This window comes from Pristis pectinata, chromosome 34, assembly GCF_009764475.1.
Source record: "Pristis pectinata isolate sPriPec2 chromosome 34, sPriPec2.1.pri, whole genome shotgun sequence".
NCBI classification, from domain to species: Eukaryota; Metazoa; Chordata; class Chondrichthyes; order Rhinopristiformes; family Pristidae; genus Pristis; species Pristis pectinata.
The window spans coordinates 7062240-7079139 of NC_067438.1; the positions used below are offsets into that span (position 1 = coordinate 7062240).

Below are 16900 nucleotides of genomic sequence, written 5' to 3' on the forward strand. Positions count from 1 at the left end.
CCTCATCACGGCCCTTGCACCTTATCGTCTGCCTGCACTGCACTTTCCCTGTAACTGTAACACTTTATTCTGCATTCTCTTATTGCTTTTCCCTTGTACTATCCATTCAGACTGACACTGTTGTAATGAAATGATCTGTATGGACGGCATGCAAAACAAAGTTTTTCACCGTACCTCGGTACATGCGACAATAATAAACCAATTTACCAATTTTAATCATTGCTGAGATACCAATTTGTGCAAAGCAAGATCCCGTAAACAACTGGAGGGAGACAGCAGAGACTACAAGTGCTGGAGTCTGGAGCAACACACAAAATGCTAGGGGAACTCAGCGGGTCAGGGAGTATCTGTGGAGGGAAATGGAGAGACAACCTTTTGGGTCGAGATCCTTCATCCAAACTGAAAGAGGGGAGATAGCCTATCACCCCTCCTCACCTGGATCCACCTACCACCTGCTAGCTCTTGCTAGACTCCTCCACCCCTTCTTTCACCCCCCCCCCAACAACTTTGTCATCCCTGTGGCTCCCTTCCCCCGCCTTGATGACCTGCCCATCTCCTCCCCTCCCCTCTCCCATCCTTTATTCCACGGTCCACTGCCCTCTCCCACCGGATTCCTTCTTCAGCCCTTGGCCTCTTCTACCTGTCACCTCTCAGCTTACATCTTCCCTCCCGCCCCCACCCACCTACCTACCCCCCTCTCACCTGGACTCACCTATCACCTGCCTGCGTGTGCGCCTCCCCCTCCCCCCACCTTCTTATTCTGTCTTCTGCCCTCTTCCTTTCCAGTCTTGATGAAGGGTCTCAGCCAGAAATGTCGACTGTTGATTTCCCTCCACAGATGCTGCCCGACCTGCTGAGTTGCTCCAGCACTTTTTGTGTATTGCTCCAGATTCCAGCATCTGCAGAATCTCTTGTGTCTCCCCTCACCCTTTCAGTTCAGATGGTCTCGATTCAAAACATCAGCTCTCCATTTCCCTCCACAGATGCTGCCTGACCCGCTGAGTTCCTCCAGCATTTTGTGTGTTGTCCATGAACAGCAAACTGTTAACAGCCAGACAATCTGCTTAAGTGATGTCTGTGGAGGCATAAGCATTGCCCGATACTGGAGACACAAGAAACCGCAGATGCCGGAATCTGGAGCAAATAACAATCTGCTGGAGGAACTCAGCGGGTCAGGCAGCATCTGTGGGGGGGAAGGAATTGTCGAAATATTGGGTCGAAACCCTGCATCAGGACTGAGAGAGGGGAAGTAGAGGGGAATAGAGACCGAGGCCAGAGGAATATTGCCCAATATTCTTCGTCGACACAGCTCGGTTGGATCATTGACCTGCGAGGGCACACAGTTTACTGAGAGGTGGCTCCCTCAGCACCACACAGAGCTGCTCAGTCTGGCTTGAGCTGAGGTGGAACGTTTTACAGAGGGACTTTTGCCTCGTCCTCCCACCAATAAATGTTTCACCTGTCTCGCTGCTCGCGGAGGCAACCTGTGACAGCGGGACCAAATGAAACATCAAAGGATGAATAAAGAGGCAGAAGTAAGAGCAACAAAGAATCAAATGGAATATAGGAGAGAAATGAGTGGGGAAGGAAAGTTGATGGAATGAATTAAGAATAAAATCAATTAAATAATATTAAATTCAATAAGTCCCTTAATAACAGTTTACTAGTTGTTGGACTGAGACTCCAAAGTTTTATTTATTCTTTTATGGGATTGGGAGGTTGTATTGAAGTCCCAAAACTAAAAGGATTCTCAAGCGATTAATTGCTAGTCTTAACATACTGCAATTAATCTACCATTTTAGCAGTTTCACAAATCTCACGGGGTCTTGGAGAGGCAGTTGTCAGAACACAAGGAAGCAGGAGAAGGAGTAGGTCACTTGACCCGTCAAACCTGTCCCGACATTCAATGTGATTGTGGCCGATCTGCCCCAGGTATCGGGTCCCCTTCTGCGCCAGTTACCCACACCCCTCCATTCCATGAGCATTTAAAAATATATCTAGCTCCTCTTTTAATACCTCCAATGGTCCAGCCTCCACAACCCTCCAGGGTAGAAAATTCCAGGGGCGTTTGAGCTGTCTCTTTTGGGGGGGTGGTCAATAACAGAGAGATACATCTCATCACAGAGGAATTAGCAGCTCTCGGAGTGTAGCTGCCTCCCCATAAACTGCTGGACAATTTTCTCACCAACAAACACCAAAACAGCACGGTGGTGCAGCGGTTAGCGTAATGCTATTACAGCGCCAGCGACCCGGGTTCAATCCCAGCTGCTGTCTGTAAGGAGTTTGTACGTTCTCCCCGTGCCTGCGTGGGTTTCCTCTGGGTGCTCCGGTTTCCTCCCACATTCCAAAGACGTATGGGTTAGGAAGCTGTGGGCATGCTATGTTGGCGCTGGAAGCGTGGTGACACTTGTGGGCTGCCCCCTGAACACTTTACACAAAAGATGCATTTCACTGTGTTTCGATGTACATGTGACTGATAAAGAAATCTTATCTTATCTCTTTATCCAGTCTTCCTGATCTGAGGGGATTGTGGAGGCAGAGACTCTCACAGCATTTAAGGAGCATCTGGACAATGCTTGAATGGCCAAGGGAAGGAAGGTTATGGATCAAGTGCGGGTAAATGGGATTAGGGTCGATATGTCCAATGGTTGGCGTGGATGTAGTGGGCCAAAATTTGGTCAATAAAAATTGGTAAATTGATTTAGTGTAGCAGTTAGCGTAACGCTATTACAGTGTCAGTGACCTGGGTTCAATTCCCACTGCTGTCTGTAAGGAGTTTGTACGTTCTCCCTGTGTCTGCGTGGGTTTCCTCCGGGTGCTCCGGTTTCCTCCCACATTCCAAAGACGCACGGGTTAGGAAGTTGTGGACATGCTATGTTGATGCTGGAAGTGTGGCGACACTTGCGGGCTGCCCCCAGAACACCCTACGCAAAAGATGCATTTCACTGTGTGCTTTGACGTACATGTGACTGGTAAAGATCTTATCTTGGCAGCAACTTATGGGCAGCACAGTGGCGCAGCGGGTAGACCCGCTGTCTCACAGCGCCAGCGACCCAGATTCGATCCCAACCTCGGGTGCTGTCTGTGTGGAGTTTGCACGTTCTCCCCGTGACGGCCCCGGTGCTCCGGTTCCCTCCCATATCCCAACAACGTGTGGGGCGGTGGGTTAATTTGCTGTTGTAAATTGCCTCTAGTGTATAGAGGTGAGGGGTAGAATCTGCGGGGGAGTCGTTGGGAATGTGGGGAAGAATTTAAAAAATGGTATTAAAGCAGGATTAGTGTAAATGGGTGGCTGATAGCATGGATTCAATGGGCAGAAGGGCCTGTTTCCCTGCTGTATGGCTCTGGTTGGTCAACACAAGATAAGACCAGCAAATTGGCCCCCAGCACCTCCTCTTGGTGGGTGAGGGTATGGTGGACTGGAGACCAGGAGGTTGCCAACAAGATTGGCCACTGACCCACCGATGGCGAGGCTGCCATGCCGACCCACCAGTTCCACAGCAGTGCCTGTACTGTTGCTCTCCTGGGTCCTGAACTTTGGGGAGAGGCCCCATCACCACCCGTTATGGTGGCAAAACTAAACTGAGGCAAAGACCTGATGCAATTTTCCAATCTGACCCCAGAACAATGAGTAGGCCTCAACATCTAATCTCTTAACTTTATGACCAACTTCACGGGGAATTTTAAGTGGAATTTATTTCATTCAGAATTGCAACTGTAATCTTTGGAAGTTTCTATAAATCACAGAGCATGATTTTCTCTCCTGTAGTCTGAGTTATAGGGATAGATTGGGCAGGCTGGTTTTTCATTCCTTGGAGCATAGGAGACTGAGGGGTGACATTATAGAGGTGTATAAGATCATGAGGGGCATAGATAGGGTGAATGCACTCAGTCTTTTTCCCAGGGAGAGTGAATCAAAAACTAGAGGGCAGAGGTTTAAGGTGAGAGGGGGGAAGAGTTAAAAGGGACCTGAGGGGCAACTTCCTCTCACAGAGGGTGGTGGGTACATGAACCCTTAACAGCACTGATGTACAGAGGCGTCTTGGGGTCCAAGTCCGTAGCTCCCTGAAAGTGGAAACACAAGTAGCTAGGGTGGTAAAGGAGGCATACGGCATGCTTGCCTTCACTGGTCGGGGCATCGAGTATAAGAGTCAGGAAGTCATGTTGCAGCTGTATAAAACTTTGGTTAGGTCACACTTGGAGTATTGTGTGCAGTTCTGGTCACCCCCCCCCCCCCCCCCACCGCCCCCGTTACAGGAAGGACGTGGAGGCTTTGGAGAGGGTGCAGAAGAGGTTCACCAGGATGCTGCCTGGATTAGAGGGCATGAGCTACAAGCAGACGTTGGACAAACTTGGGTTGTTTTCTCTGGAGCGCTGGAGGCTAAGGGGAGACCTGATAGAAGTTTATAAGATTATGAGAGGCATAGACAGAGTAGACAGGCAGAGCCTTTTTCCCAGGGTAGAAATAGGAAATACTAGAGGGCTTGCATTTAACCTGAGAGAGGGAAAGTTTAAAGGAGATGTGTGGGGTACATCTTATTACAGAGTGGGCTGCCAGGGGTGGTGGTGGAGGCAGATACGATAGTGGTGTTTTAGAGGCTGTTAGACACATGAATGTGCAGGAAATGGAGGCATATGGATCATGTGCAGGCAGAAGGGATTTAGTTCAATTTGGCATTGTGTTTGGCACAGATATTGTGGGCCAAAGGGCCTGTTCCTGTGCTGTACATCAGTAACAGGAGTAGGCCATTCGGCCCCTCAGTCCTGCTCCACCAATCAAATCATGGCTTGTCCCAGCACCATGTCACACTCTCCCTGCGCCCCGCGACTCCCCTACGGTTTCAGTAGGCTGCTGTGTAATGAGGCACGATGGTCAGAGCTGGAGATCGCACTCCCCGGAATCAGTGAACGGGCTGAGTGTTTACTGAGCAGCTTTAATGATTCCAGCCTCCCCGTCCCGATTCACTTAACAACGACACCCACTTCCCCCTAACCTCCTGCCTCCAAATCATCAGCCTAGGCATCTGCACACTCGTCCAGTAAAGTACCCACGTTGTTACTGTAACCCCCCCCCCCCCCACCGAGCGAGCAGTGGGAAGAGGCAGCCCCCTCTGCCAGGAGCCGCCAAACCCTGAGGAGGAACGAGAAAGGCCGCTGAGTTGCATTAACCCGGGGACACACACACCCCGAGACAGACATGAAGTGCTGCTGGAAGGTCAGCAACTCGGTGAAGGACGCCCTTTGGTCTGCCCGAAACTTGTTGGTCTCCCAGCACTGCAAGATGTCCATGAGGGAATGCTGCCGACTGGGACATTCCAGGCTGCAGGAGTACGTGCTGAGGGACGCACTGAAGCTGGGTGCAGCCAATGCTAAGTCTCTGTGGAGAAAGACTACAGTCTAGGGTCCTGCAGTCACTGGACACTGAGGGACTGGGTCCTGTGCACCAGTCTCTCAAACACCTCACCGGTGTAATTTTCAAGGAGAAAACAGGAATGGCCTTGGTGCATTGTAAGCGAATGTATTGATTAGCTTGTAGAATGAACGTAGAGAGAGATGGTCCCAATTGTATTTACTGCATACATTACAAATTAAATATATTTTAGAAATAAAAACAGTTGCTTGGATGCATCAGCTGCAAACAGCTGAGGATCTCCCAAGGCCACTGCAGAGGGTACTGAAGAGACAAGCACTGTTTAGATCAGGTAGCATCTAGGACATCGCACAGTGCAACACAGGAACAGGCCCTTCAGCCCACCATGCCGTGCTGAACTAATTAAACTAGTAATTAAACACCTAACTAAACTGATCCCTTCTGCCTACACCACGTCCGTACCCCTCCATTCTCTGCACATTCATGGTCCTATCTAAAAGCCTCTTAAACACCTCTGTGATATCTGCCTCCACCACCACCCCTGGCAGCACATTCCAGGCACCCAACACTCTCTATGTACTTGCCCTGCACATCTCCTTTCAATTTACTTTCTCTCACCTTAAATACATGCCCTCTGGTATTAGACATTTCAACCCTGGGAAAAAGATACGGGCTGTCTGCTCTATCGATGCCTCTCATAATCTTATAAACCTCTATCAGGTCTCCCCTCAGCCTCCACCGCTCCAGAGGAAACAACCCTAGTTTGTCCAACCTCTCCTTATAGCTCATGCTCTCTAATCCAGGCAGCATCCTGGTGAACCTCTTCTGCACCCTCTCCAAAGCCTCCACACCCTTCCTGTAATGGGGCGACCAGAACTGAATGCAATACTCCAGATCGGCCTAACGAGAGTTTTATAAAGCTGCAACGTAACTTCCTGACCCCCAATAAAGGCAAGCAGGCCATATGCCTTCTTTACCGCCCTATCAACCTGTGCAGCCACTTTCAGGGAGCTATGGACTTGGACGCCAAGATCCCTCTGTATATCAACAGTGTTAAGGGTCCTGCCATTATCAGTGTACTGACCCTTTACATTTGATCTCCCAAAGCGCAACACCTCACACTTGCCCGGATTAAACTCCATCTACCATTTCTCCGCCCATATCTGCAACTGATCTATATCCTGCTGTATCCTTTGGCGATCTCCTACACCATCCACAACACCACCAATCTTTGTATCGACTGCAAACTTACTGACCCACCCATCCACATTTTCATCCAGGTCACTTATATCCATCACAAACTGCAGCCGTCCCGGTACAGATCCCTGTGGAAAACCACTAGCCACGGACATCGAGCCAGGATCAATCCCATCGACCACTACCCTCTGCCTTCTATGGACAAGCCAATTCTGAATCCCAGCGGCCAAGTCACCGGTGGATCCCATGCATCCTGATCTTCCGGATGAGGCCAGGGCAACCAGATTTGAATGCAATCCCCCAGCATCTGTGGCGGGGGAGAGAAATGATTAAGGTTTCCGGTCTCTGGCCCTTCATCAGAACCGGGAATTGACTGTGATCGTGTGAACATCCAACTGCCGCTTGTTTCCACTCTCCATCTACCCCCGTCTGCCCATTAACTAGACCGGACTGACAACATTGGCGTTCCCTGGGCATCCTTGGTCTCCAGCGGTTCACAGACACTCCCTCTGCCCTCCTGCTCTCTGCACTTAAAACTCGTTTGTTGTTTTCATTATTCCAGTTCTGACAAAGGGGCTTCAACCCGAAACATCGACACTTCTTCCTCTCCCCACACACGAGTCTCCCCAGCAATTTACCATTTATTTCAGATTTCCAGCATCTGGATTCTTTTTTTTACCCCGCTATGTTAGAAACCGAGGCAGCCAGGGCAGAAACAGGCCCTTCGGCCCACTGACCCCACACTGACTCACTTACACCAATCCCATTTCATTCTCCTCCGCACTCCCGTCAGCTGCCCCCAGATTCCACCCCTCACCTGCACGCCAGGGGCAATTTACAGGGGCCATTAATTAATGCACTGACCCACAGGGCTTTGGGATGTGAGAGGAAACCGGAGCACCTGGGGGGGGGGGGGGGGGTGGTTAGTGGTAAATGGTTAAGAAGGCATATGGTGTATTGTCCTTCATCAATCATGGAATTGAATTTAGGAGCCGAGAGGTAATGTTGCAGCTATATAGGTCCCTGGTCAGTCCCCACTTGGAGTACTGTGCTCAGTTCTGGTCGCCTCACTACAGGAAGGATGTGGAAGCCATAGAAAAGGTGCAGAGGAGATTTACAAGGATGCTGCCTGGACTGAGGAACATGCTTTATGAAAGCAGGTTGAGGGAACTCGGCCTTTTCTCCTTGGAGCGACAGAGGATGAGGGGGGACTTGATAGAGGTGTATAAGATGATGAGAGGCATTGATCATGTGGATAGTCAGAGGCTTTTCCCCAGGGCTGAAAATAGAGGGCTATGGGTAAGCCTAGTAATTTCTAAGGTAGGGACATGTTCAGCACAGCTTTGTGGGCCGAATGGCCTGAATTGTGCTGTAGGTTTTCTAAATGCAGTCACAAGGAGGACAAACAGACCCCACACGTAGACAGCGCCGGAGGTCAGGATTGAACCCGGGTCTCCGGCGCCGTGAGGCAGCGGCTCTACCCGCTGCGCCGTTGTTGAGAGTCTGGAGTTACATTATTGGGCGGATGGAGTAAACATGGGAGAGCATTAGTGAACTAGGTTGGGGGGAGTTTAACCCTTCAGTGTGGCTCATGCGGACCAAAGTCATTGGATACCACTCGGTCCGCTGAGTGCGTGCTGGCTCCCTCGCCGAGCAATCCCGACAGTGCCACTCCCCTGCAAACTATTCTCCCTCAAGCCTGCTCTCCAATTGCCCTTTGCAAGGCCCTGCCTTTCAATACTAGGTTTTATTTAAATGCCACTTTGTGCACTGAACCACCATTGGTATTGGAATTGGTTTATTATTGTCACTTGTACTGAGGTCCAGTGAAAAACCCGTCTTGCAGACCGTTCAACAGGTCAATTCATTACACCGTGCACTGAGGTAGTACAAGAATGTGCTGAATTGATGGTATAATGAATGTGGAGAAGACGTATACAGATTGTACTCACTGTATATATTACTAAATAAAATATATTTTGGGAATACGAGACTGGAGGAGGTGGGTTTGTTTTAATTGGAGCTGAGATCATAAGACCATCAGATATCGGAGCAGAATTAGGTCATTCAGCCCATTGAATCTGCTCTGCCATTCAATCGTGGCTGATTTTCTTTTCTCAACCTCATTCTCCCGCCTCCCCCCGTAACCCTTAACCCCCTCACCAATCAAGAACCCATCAATCTCTGCCTTAAATACACCTAATGACTTGGCCTCCACAGCCCTCTGTGGCAACAAGTTCCACAGATTCACCGCCCTCTGGCTGAAGAAATTCCTCCTCATCTCGGTTCTAAAGGGACGTCCCTTTATTCTGAGGCTGTGCCTCAGATCCCAGACTCTCCCACCGATGGAAACATCCTCTCCACGTCCACTCTGTCCAGGCCTGTCAGTACCTGGTAGGTTTCAATGAGATCTCCCCCCTTCATCCTTCTGAACTCCATCGAGTGCAGGCCCAGAGACATCAAACACTCCTGATACATTAACCCTTTCAATCCTGGGATCATCCTGGTGAACCTCCTCTGGACCGTCTTCCGGGCCAGCACATCCTTCCTTAGATACGGGGCCCAAAACTGCTCACAATGTTCCAAATGCGGTCTGACTAACACCTTATGAAGCCTCAGTGTTACATCCTTGTTTTTATGTTCTAGTCCTGTCAAAATGATGGCTAACATTGCATTTGCCTTCCTTACCACCGACTCAACCTGCAAGTTAACCTTTAGGGAATTCTGAACTGGGACTCCCAAGTCCCTCTGCACCTTGGATTACTGAATCCTCTCCTCGTACGTTAAACCTTCCATTCCCCGGATCGAGAGGAGAGTCAATGGAGGCAAGCTGGTCTCACTAGTGGGGAGGGTGGCTCATGGGGTGGGGCGGGGCACACATTTAAAATTCCGGGCATAAAATACAAGTAGGGATGCGGGAGAAGTCTCTGTCACACGGTGATCGGCGATGAGCCGGGACACTGTGAGGTGGGGTGATGCAAAGCAGGGCCTCCCAAGCGGCAACCGCAGAGGGGGCTGGAGGGAGAATAACTTGCAGGGGACTGGAACTGTTGGGATCCCTCAACCAGGGAGCCAGCACGGGTTCAGTGGGCTGAGTGGTCTCTTCTGACTTTGAGTCCACATGAGCCACACCGGACGGGCTTTGAATTCGCAACCTGGCCCAATATTGGCAGGCAAGTGTCCTCGGACATCCCAGGGGCTACAGTAAGACTAAACATAGCAACCACAGACCATCTCACACATATGTACCTGCATCTTTGCTTGTATACACACACACGCGTGCCTAAACCTACGCTCCCACGTTCCCTCGTACACCTGCCCACACGTACACAAACACGCTTGTAGCTCGTAGTTGGGCAGGCACGGTAGCCTAGCAGTTAGCGTAACGCTTTACAGCACCAGTGACCCGGGTTCAATTCCAGCCGCTGTCTGTAAGGAGTTTGTACGTTCTCCCCGTGTCTGTGTGGGTTTCCTCTGGGTGCTCCGGTTTCCTCCCACATTCCAAAGACGTATGGGTTGGGAAGTTGTGGACATGCTATGTTGGCGCCGGAAGCGTGGCGACACTTGCGGGCTGCCCCCAGAGCACTCTAGGCAAAAGATGCATTTCACTGTGTGTTTCAATATACATGTGACTAATAAAGATATCTGATCTGCGCACACAGTTTCACGCCTGCCTGCACACACACACTCATCCATTCTGTTGTACACAGAGCTCACACACACTGGCTCATATCTGCTTGTTCACACACACGCACAGAGACACAAACACACACACACACACACACCTCTGAATGCTCTGAGTTCGACCCTGCTGCCTCTGGACGCTGAAGGGCTGGGTCCTGTGTAACAGCCTCTCAAACACTTGATGGGTGCATTGTTTAAAGACAGAACAGGAAAGGCATTGATGCACAGTAATTGTATTGATTAGATGGTATAATGAATTTAGAGACAGACATGTACCAGTTGTATTTATTGGATATCATGAATAAATTATATTTATGAAATAATAAAGAGACACAAGGTATCCCACTTTGAGACAGATTGTATATTTGTATATTTATTTTCTCATCGCCTTCCTTAGGACACGGGAAGAGCTCATTTGGCCCATTGAGTCTATGCTGGGTCTCAGAGCCGTCTCATCAATCCCGTTCCTATAACCTACTCCCACACACTGGGGGCAAATTTACAGCGGCCAATTAACCCACCGGCCCACACGTCTTTGAGGAAACCGGAGCACCCGGGGGGGTGGGGAGGGGGAGGCGGTGGGGAATGCAGGCGCGGGGAGAACGTGCAGACTCCACACACAGGGACACAGACAGACACACACACACACACACACCCACACACACCCTCACAGGGACACACTGATACAGACACACTGACACACACACACACTGATACAGAGACAGACACACACACACACATGCCGATACAGAGAGACACACACACGCGCGCACACACACACACACACACACACACAGCGGCGGAGGTCAGGATCGAACCCAGGTCTCTGGAGCTGTGAGGCAGTGGGTCTAACCACTGTGCCACTGTGAAGCTCTGTCACTGAGAGATACAGCACAGAAACAGGCCCTTCAGCCCATCGAGTTCTTGCCATCCATCAACCACCCATTTACATCAACCCTAACTAACCCCATTTTTTTATTCTCCCCACCTTCCCATCAACTCCCCCCAGATTCTACCCCTCACCCACACACCAGGGGCAACATACAGCCAATTAACCCACCAACCCGCACATCTTTGGGATGTGGGAGGTAACTGGAGCCCCCGGGAGAAACCCACACGGTCACGGGGAGAACATGCAAATTCCACACACACAGACAGCGCCGGAGGTCAGGATCAAACCCGGGTCTCTGCCTGCTGCACCACGGTGCTGTCACATACTCCGAACCCTTCCAAGAGCTTCACTTTAAGGTGGAACTCCCTGGGGTGACCCTTTGCAGAGGGATGGCCCAACGGGTGATGCTTTGAATAGCCAAAGCTCACGGTGGGGGTGGTCTAGGGCGAGACAGCTGTGACATCACACCTGGAGAAGTGCCTCAACACCTCCAGCTGTGGAGTGTGCATCTGGATCACCCGCATCTGTCAGGAATGAAGTCAGCCTCCAACCACTATGAGAAGGTGGGACTCCTGGACTAGATCCCAGCCTGCAACTCACTCCTGGGGATCCACTCTTCTAGGCCATTCAGCCCCACAAACCTGCTCTACCATCCAACAAGATCACAGTTGACTGTCTACTCAACACTGCCCCACTGCATTAACCCCACGTCTCTCAAAATGCAAGATTTCCAAAACTTGTCAGAGCATCAATTAACAGTCCATCTTAAAAGTGAGTGAAGTATAAACCAGGCGAGGATACACAAGGTGACAGACCCCTCAGCGATTACAATCCTGCCTCTGATCCATCAAAGGGACTGGATCACTCCAATAGATTGCAGCCACTGCCTCACGCCAAGGTATCCAATACTGGATGTACAAGTCACCAGAGAGCACTTTGGTGGAATCCCAGCCTAATTCACTCACACAAATCTAATATTTAAGTGTGATCTTAGTGAACATCACAATTACATTCTAATCCAAGGTATTGAACAGTCAACCCTCTGAACCCCTGCATCAGATCCCAGCCTGTAACACACTCCCGGTATCCATTATTCCATATATAAACCCCCGAACCCCTGGATGAGATCCCAGCCTGTAACACACACCCAAGGATCCATTATTCCATATATAAACCCCCTGAACCCCTCCATTAGATTTAAGCCAGTAACTCACCCCCGACCCCGTCCGTGACGGTCTCACGGTCGCCTTCCTCCCCTGCCGTGGGTTCGAATCCCCCACCAACAAAACCCCAGCGACGGGTGTCACCCAATTTGATACACGAGCAAGCATCAAAGCGGCCGAGGAAAGTCCAGTGCTGGGGGTGTTGAATAATTCTGGACGGACCGAGATCGGGTCAGGGCGATCAGAACTCGGCTGGGAAGCCACTTGCGAGCTTTAAAATGAAACATTCCCCCATCCCACACCTGTTTCCGCACCGGCGCCCCGACGGTTAACCGCGGGGAGGTGCGAATCTCAAAAAGATGAGCAAAATATGAACGAACCTGAGGGGGGGGGGGAGAAAAAACCCCTCGCAGGAACCACCCACCCCTTCTCTCTCGCTCCCTTATTACACAGGGCGCCCGGTCCTCGGTGCACACACACACCGGCCGCTGCTTCCTCACCCGCCCAGAGCCGGAACGGGTGAAAACAGCCCCCGGAATCTCTACAGGGAGCAGCATTTGGCAATGCATTCCCCTGTTAAACACACACACACACCCCTCTATATCTCACATATGCAGAAAAATAGTTGCAGAGTCAGTTTGCTATGTGCACAGAATGGATTTTAAAATGCAATATAAAATGCAGTACAAGGTTATAAGCGGGAGTGGGGACTAGTAAGTGTTGTCAGTACTCACCGGGGTTACACAAGCGGCTCGCCGGCGAGCTCCCGTCGTTTGTACCGGCGTTGATGGAACAGGGTCCTTCTTGGCAGCGAAGAGGCCGGTTGGAACAGCGGCGGGGATCGATGTTGTGTGTGTGGGGAGGGCGGAGATGCGAATGGGTCCGATCTCTCTCTCTCTCTCTCTCTGTGTCTCTCCCCTGTCGGATGGTTGCGGAGTCCACGATCCGGGAAAAGGCAGTATTCCTGTGAGATTTCACAGCGAGGGGGAGGTAAAAGGGAGCAGATCTCCCCGCTGAAATTCCCAGTGGAGCCGAAGTAAGGGTGTGGTGAGGGCGAGAGTCCCCGGGACAGCAGCCTTCAATCCTCCCATCCCAGCGTAAAACATCCGATTCAACGATCTCCCCCCCCCCCCCCCCCTCCAAAACAAATCAAAATCCAGGCATCTCTCACTCCCCGGCACACACACACACACACACACACACCCCGCTTCGGTTTTGACAGCTGGGTCCCCCTCGGTTCGAGAAGTGGGGGGTGGGGGTATCTTACCACTGGGGGTGGGGGGAAGTGGGCTGTCGAAGTGGTCAAGGAGGGTAGGGAGACGAGCGGGTCAGGTTCCGGGAGCCGTCCTGTCAGTCTCACCCAGCGGTGGGGTGGGCGTTTCTGAAGCCCGCGTCTCTGCTGCTGCTTCGTTTAATAAAATATAAACACAAATTCTACATCATTATCCCTTGCTACGCCGGATTTAAATTCACTGCTCGACACTATCAGACAGGGACCCGGGGCTTCTCAGCCCTGGAAATATCTCGCGAAGGTCTCTCCAAATAACTGTTCACATTTCTCTTTTTTTGTTGTTTTGGGCGATGGGGGTGTAATTTCGCCTTCACCCCCCCCCCCCCTCCTCCCACCCGTTCTCGGAGCCTGCGATTTAATTGCAAAGGGTTTTCTCTGCTGGAGAGGTGTGCTGCCAAATGTTAATTGTTTGCAGAAGTCTCCGCTCGACGTTCTGCAAATGTTGCAATTGTACAGCGCAAGCTGCCGGATGATCGCCTCTCTAATCCTCTTTGCAGGGATAAATCCAAAATTTGCCTCCTCGGTTACAATAGGTCGTCTCCAAGTTATTTCTCTCTATTTTTTTTTAAATAATCAGATTGAAAAGCCAACGCTCTTGATTTTTTTATGGCGCTGGGGTGTCTGTGATGGGTTGACCGAGGTTGCAAAGAGTCGTGGCTCTGGGCCAGGCAGGTGGGAGAGGGAGCCCATCAATCAAATACACGGCCCCTGCGCCGTCGGGTCCTAGCGCTCACCTGGTTACATTCTTCCGTACGGTTGACGATGCTGATGGCTCACCCTTCGGCTGTTCTTACTAGCAACCGCCGGGTCCTGGCGCTCACCTTGTTACATTCTTTGGCATGGCTGATGATGCTAATCGTCCACCTTTACCTGCTTATATTAGCAACCGCCGGGTCCTAGCGCTCACCTTGTTACATTCTTCTGTGCGGCTGACGATGCTGACGGTTCACCCTGCGGCTGCTCATATTAACAACCGTCGGGTCCTGGCGCTCACCTTGTTACATTCTTTGGCGTGGGTGATGATGCTAATCGTCCACCTTTACCCGCTTACATTAGCAACCGCCGGGTCTTAGCGCTCACCTGGGCAGATTCCCTTTGCTTGGCTCTTGTGCAGGCAGAAGGGATTCGTTTAATTTGACATCATGCTCGGCACAGACACCGTGGGCCGAAGGGCCTGTACTGTCCTATGTTCTATGATGGTGCTGATTGTTCATCCTTTGACTCCTTTTATCAGCAACCGCAAGGTCCTAGTGCCCCATTGTTCACTCTTGCACCTGTTCATTTAGATCCCAGCGCTGTGTGACTTAAGCACAAAACGAGCCCAGATAAAAAGTGCTGGAAATGTACAGAAATTGAACGGCAAAGGAGAGGAAGGGAACAGCAGAACAGAGAGGGGGAGATTGAGAACGTTCGGGGGAGGGTAAAAGGACAGGAAATGAGAGAGAGAGAGAGAGAGAGAGATGTTTAAATTATTCATTACTGGGATGTGGGCGAGGCTTGTATGCATTGCCCCCGAGAAGGGTAGTGAGCTGTCTTCTTAAGTCACTGCAGTCCTTCTGGTGAAGGTAGTCGGCCAATGCTGATGGTGAGGGAGATCCCAAGATTGGTGGTGGATTTCCAAGACGTGGGACCATGTGCCCTTGGTGGGAGAGGTTGTGAGTCTGGGAGGTCCTGCAGGAGTTGGCCTGGGTGACTAAGCATGGTGTGCCAGAGGTGGAGGGGGGGGGGGGGGGTGTGAACACTCGGGGCAGTGGACGGGGCATCGATCAAGTGGGCTGCTCTGTCCTGAATGATTTCAAGGCAGAATATAAGGTTAATGGCAGGACTCTTAGCAGTCTGGAGGAACAGAGGGATCTTGGGGTCCACGTCCATAGATCCCTCAAGGTTGCCGTGCAGGTCGATAGGGTTGTTAAGAAGGCACATGGGGTGTTGGCCTTCATTAGTCGGGGGATTGAGTTCAAGAGCCATGAGGTGATGTTGCAGCTCTATAGATCTCTGGTCAGACCACACTAGGAGTATTGTGTTCAGTTCTGGTTGCCTCATTATAGGAAGGATGTGGAAGCTTTTAGAGAGGTTGCAGAGATTTACCAGGATGCTGCCTGGATTGGAGAGCATGTCTTATGAGGATAGGTTGAGTGAGCTAGGGCTTTTCCCTTTAGAGACATGGAAGATGAGAGGCAACTTGCTAGAGGTGCACAAGATGATAAGAGGCATAGATCGAGTGGACAGTCAGAGACTTTTTCCCAGGGCAACAATGGCTAACATGAGGGGGCATAATTTTAAAGTGATTGGAGGAAGGTATAAGGGGGATGACAGGGATGTTTTTTACACAGAGAGTGGTGGGTGCGTGGAACGCACTGCCGGCAGAGGTTGTGGGGGCAGATACATTAGGGACATTTAAGAGACTCTTAGAGAGGCACATGAATGATAGAAAAATAGGGGGCTGTGTGGGAGGGAAGGGTTAGGTAGATCTTAGAGCAGGATAAAATGTCGGCACAACATTGTTCTAATAATGTTCTATGTTCTAATGTTGGGGCTGCACCCATCCAAACAAGTACAGAGCGTCTGACCACACTGCCTGTGGGTGAGGTGGGCATCAGGACTAACTGACTGCAGGATGGATGCAAGGCAGAAGGAGTTGAACTGACCCATCAAATCATCCAAGCTGACAGGGTAGGTACAGAGTCAACGGTCCTCTCTGTTCTTGCAATCACGTAACTCATGTGTTTGGGCCATTTAATTTCTGGTGACTGCCCTGGGAGGCCAACGATTGGGGAATTGGCGATTCAATGTCAAGGGCAGATGGTTCCACTTCTTTCGGGGAGAGAGGGTGAGGGGAGAGAGGGTGAGGCGGAGACAGAGGGTGAGGCAGCAGGGAGAGTGAGGGGGAGAGGGAGGGAAGGGAGAGTGAGGGGGTAGGGAGGGTGAGGGGAGAGGGAGGGTGAGGGGGCGGGGAGAGTGAGGGGAGAGTGAGGGTGAGGGGGGTGAGGGGGCAGGGAGGGTGAGGGGAGAGGGAGGGTGAGGGGGCAGGGAGAGTGAGGTGAGAGGGAGGGTGAGGGGGTGAGGGGGCGGGGAGAGTGAGGGGAGAGTGAGGGGAGAGGGAGGGTGAGGGGGGTGAGGGGGCAGGGAGAGGGAGGGGAGAGGGAGGGTGAGGGGGGTGAGGGGGCAGGGAGGGTGAGGGGAGAGGGAGGGTGAGGGGGGTGAGGGGGCAGGGAGAGGGAGGGGAGAGGGAGGGTGAGGGGGGTGAGGGGGGTCAGGGAGAGTGAGGGGAGAGGGAGGGTGAGGGGGGTGAGGGGGCAGGG

The 16900-nt window shown here is 51.4% G+C and overlaps 1 protein-coding gene across 1 annotated transcript in view; it reads right to left on the minus strand.

Moving 5' to 3' along the window:
* Positions 1–12647, minus strand: part of LOC127585838 (gamma-aminobutyric acid type B receptor subunit 1-like) — a 60948-nt gene extending 48301 nt beyond the window's left edge. The window contains exon 1 of the mRNA XM_052043538.1: positions 12359–12647. The gene's annotated coding sequence lies outside the window, so the exon portion shown is untranslated. The remainder of the gene's footprint in view (positions 1–12358) is intronic.
* Positions 12648–16900: the final 4253 nt, after the last annotated feature.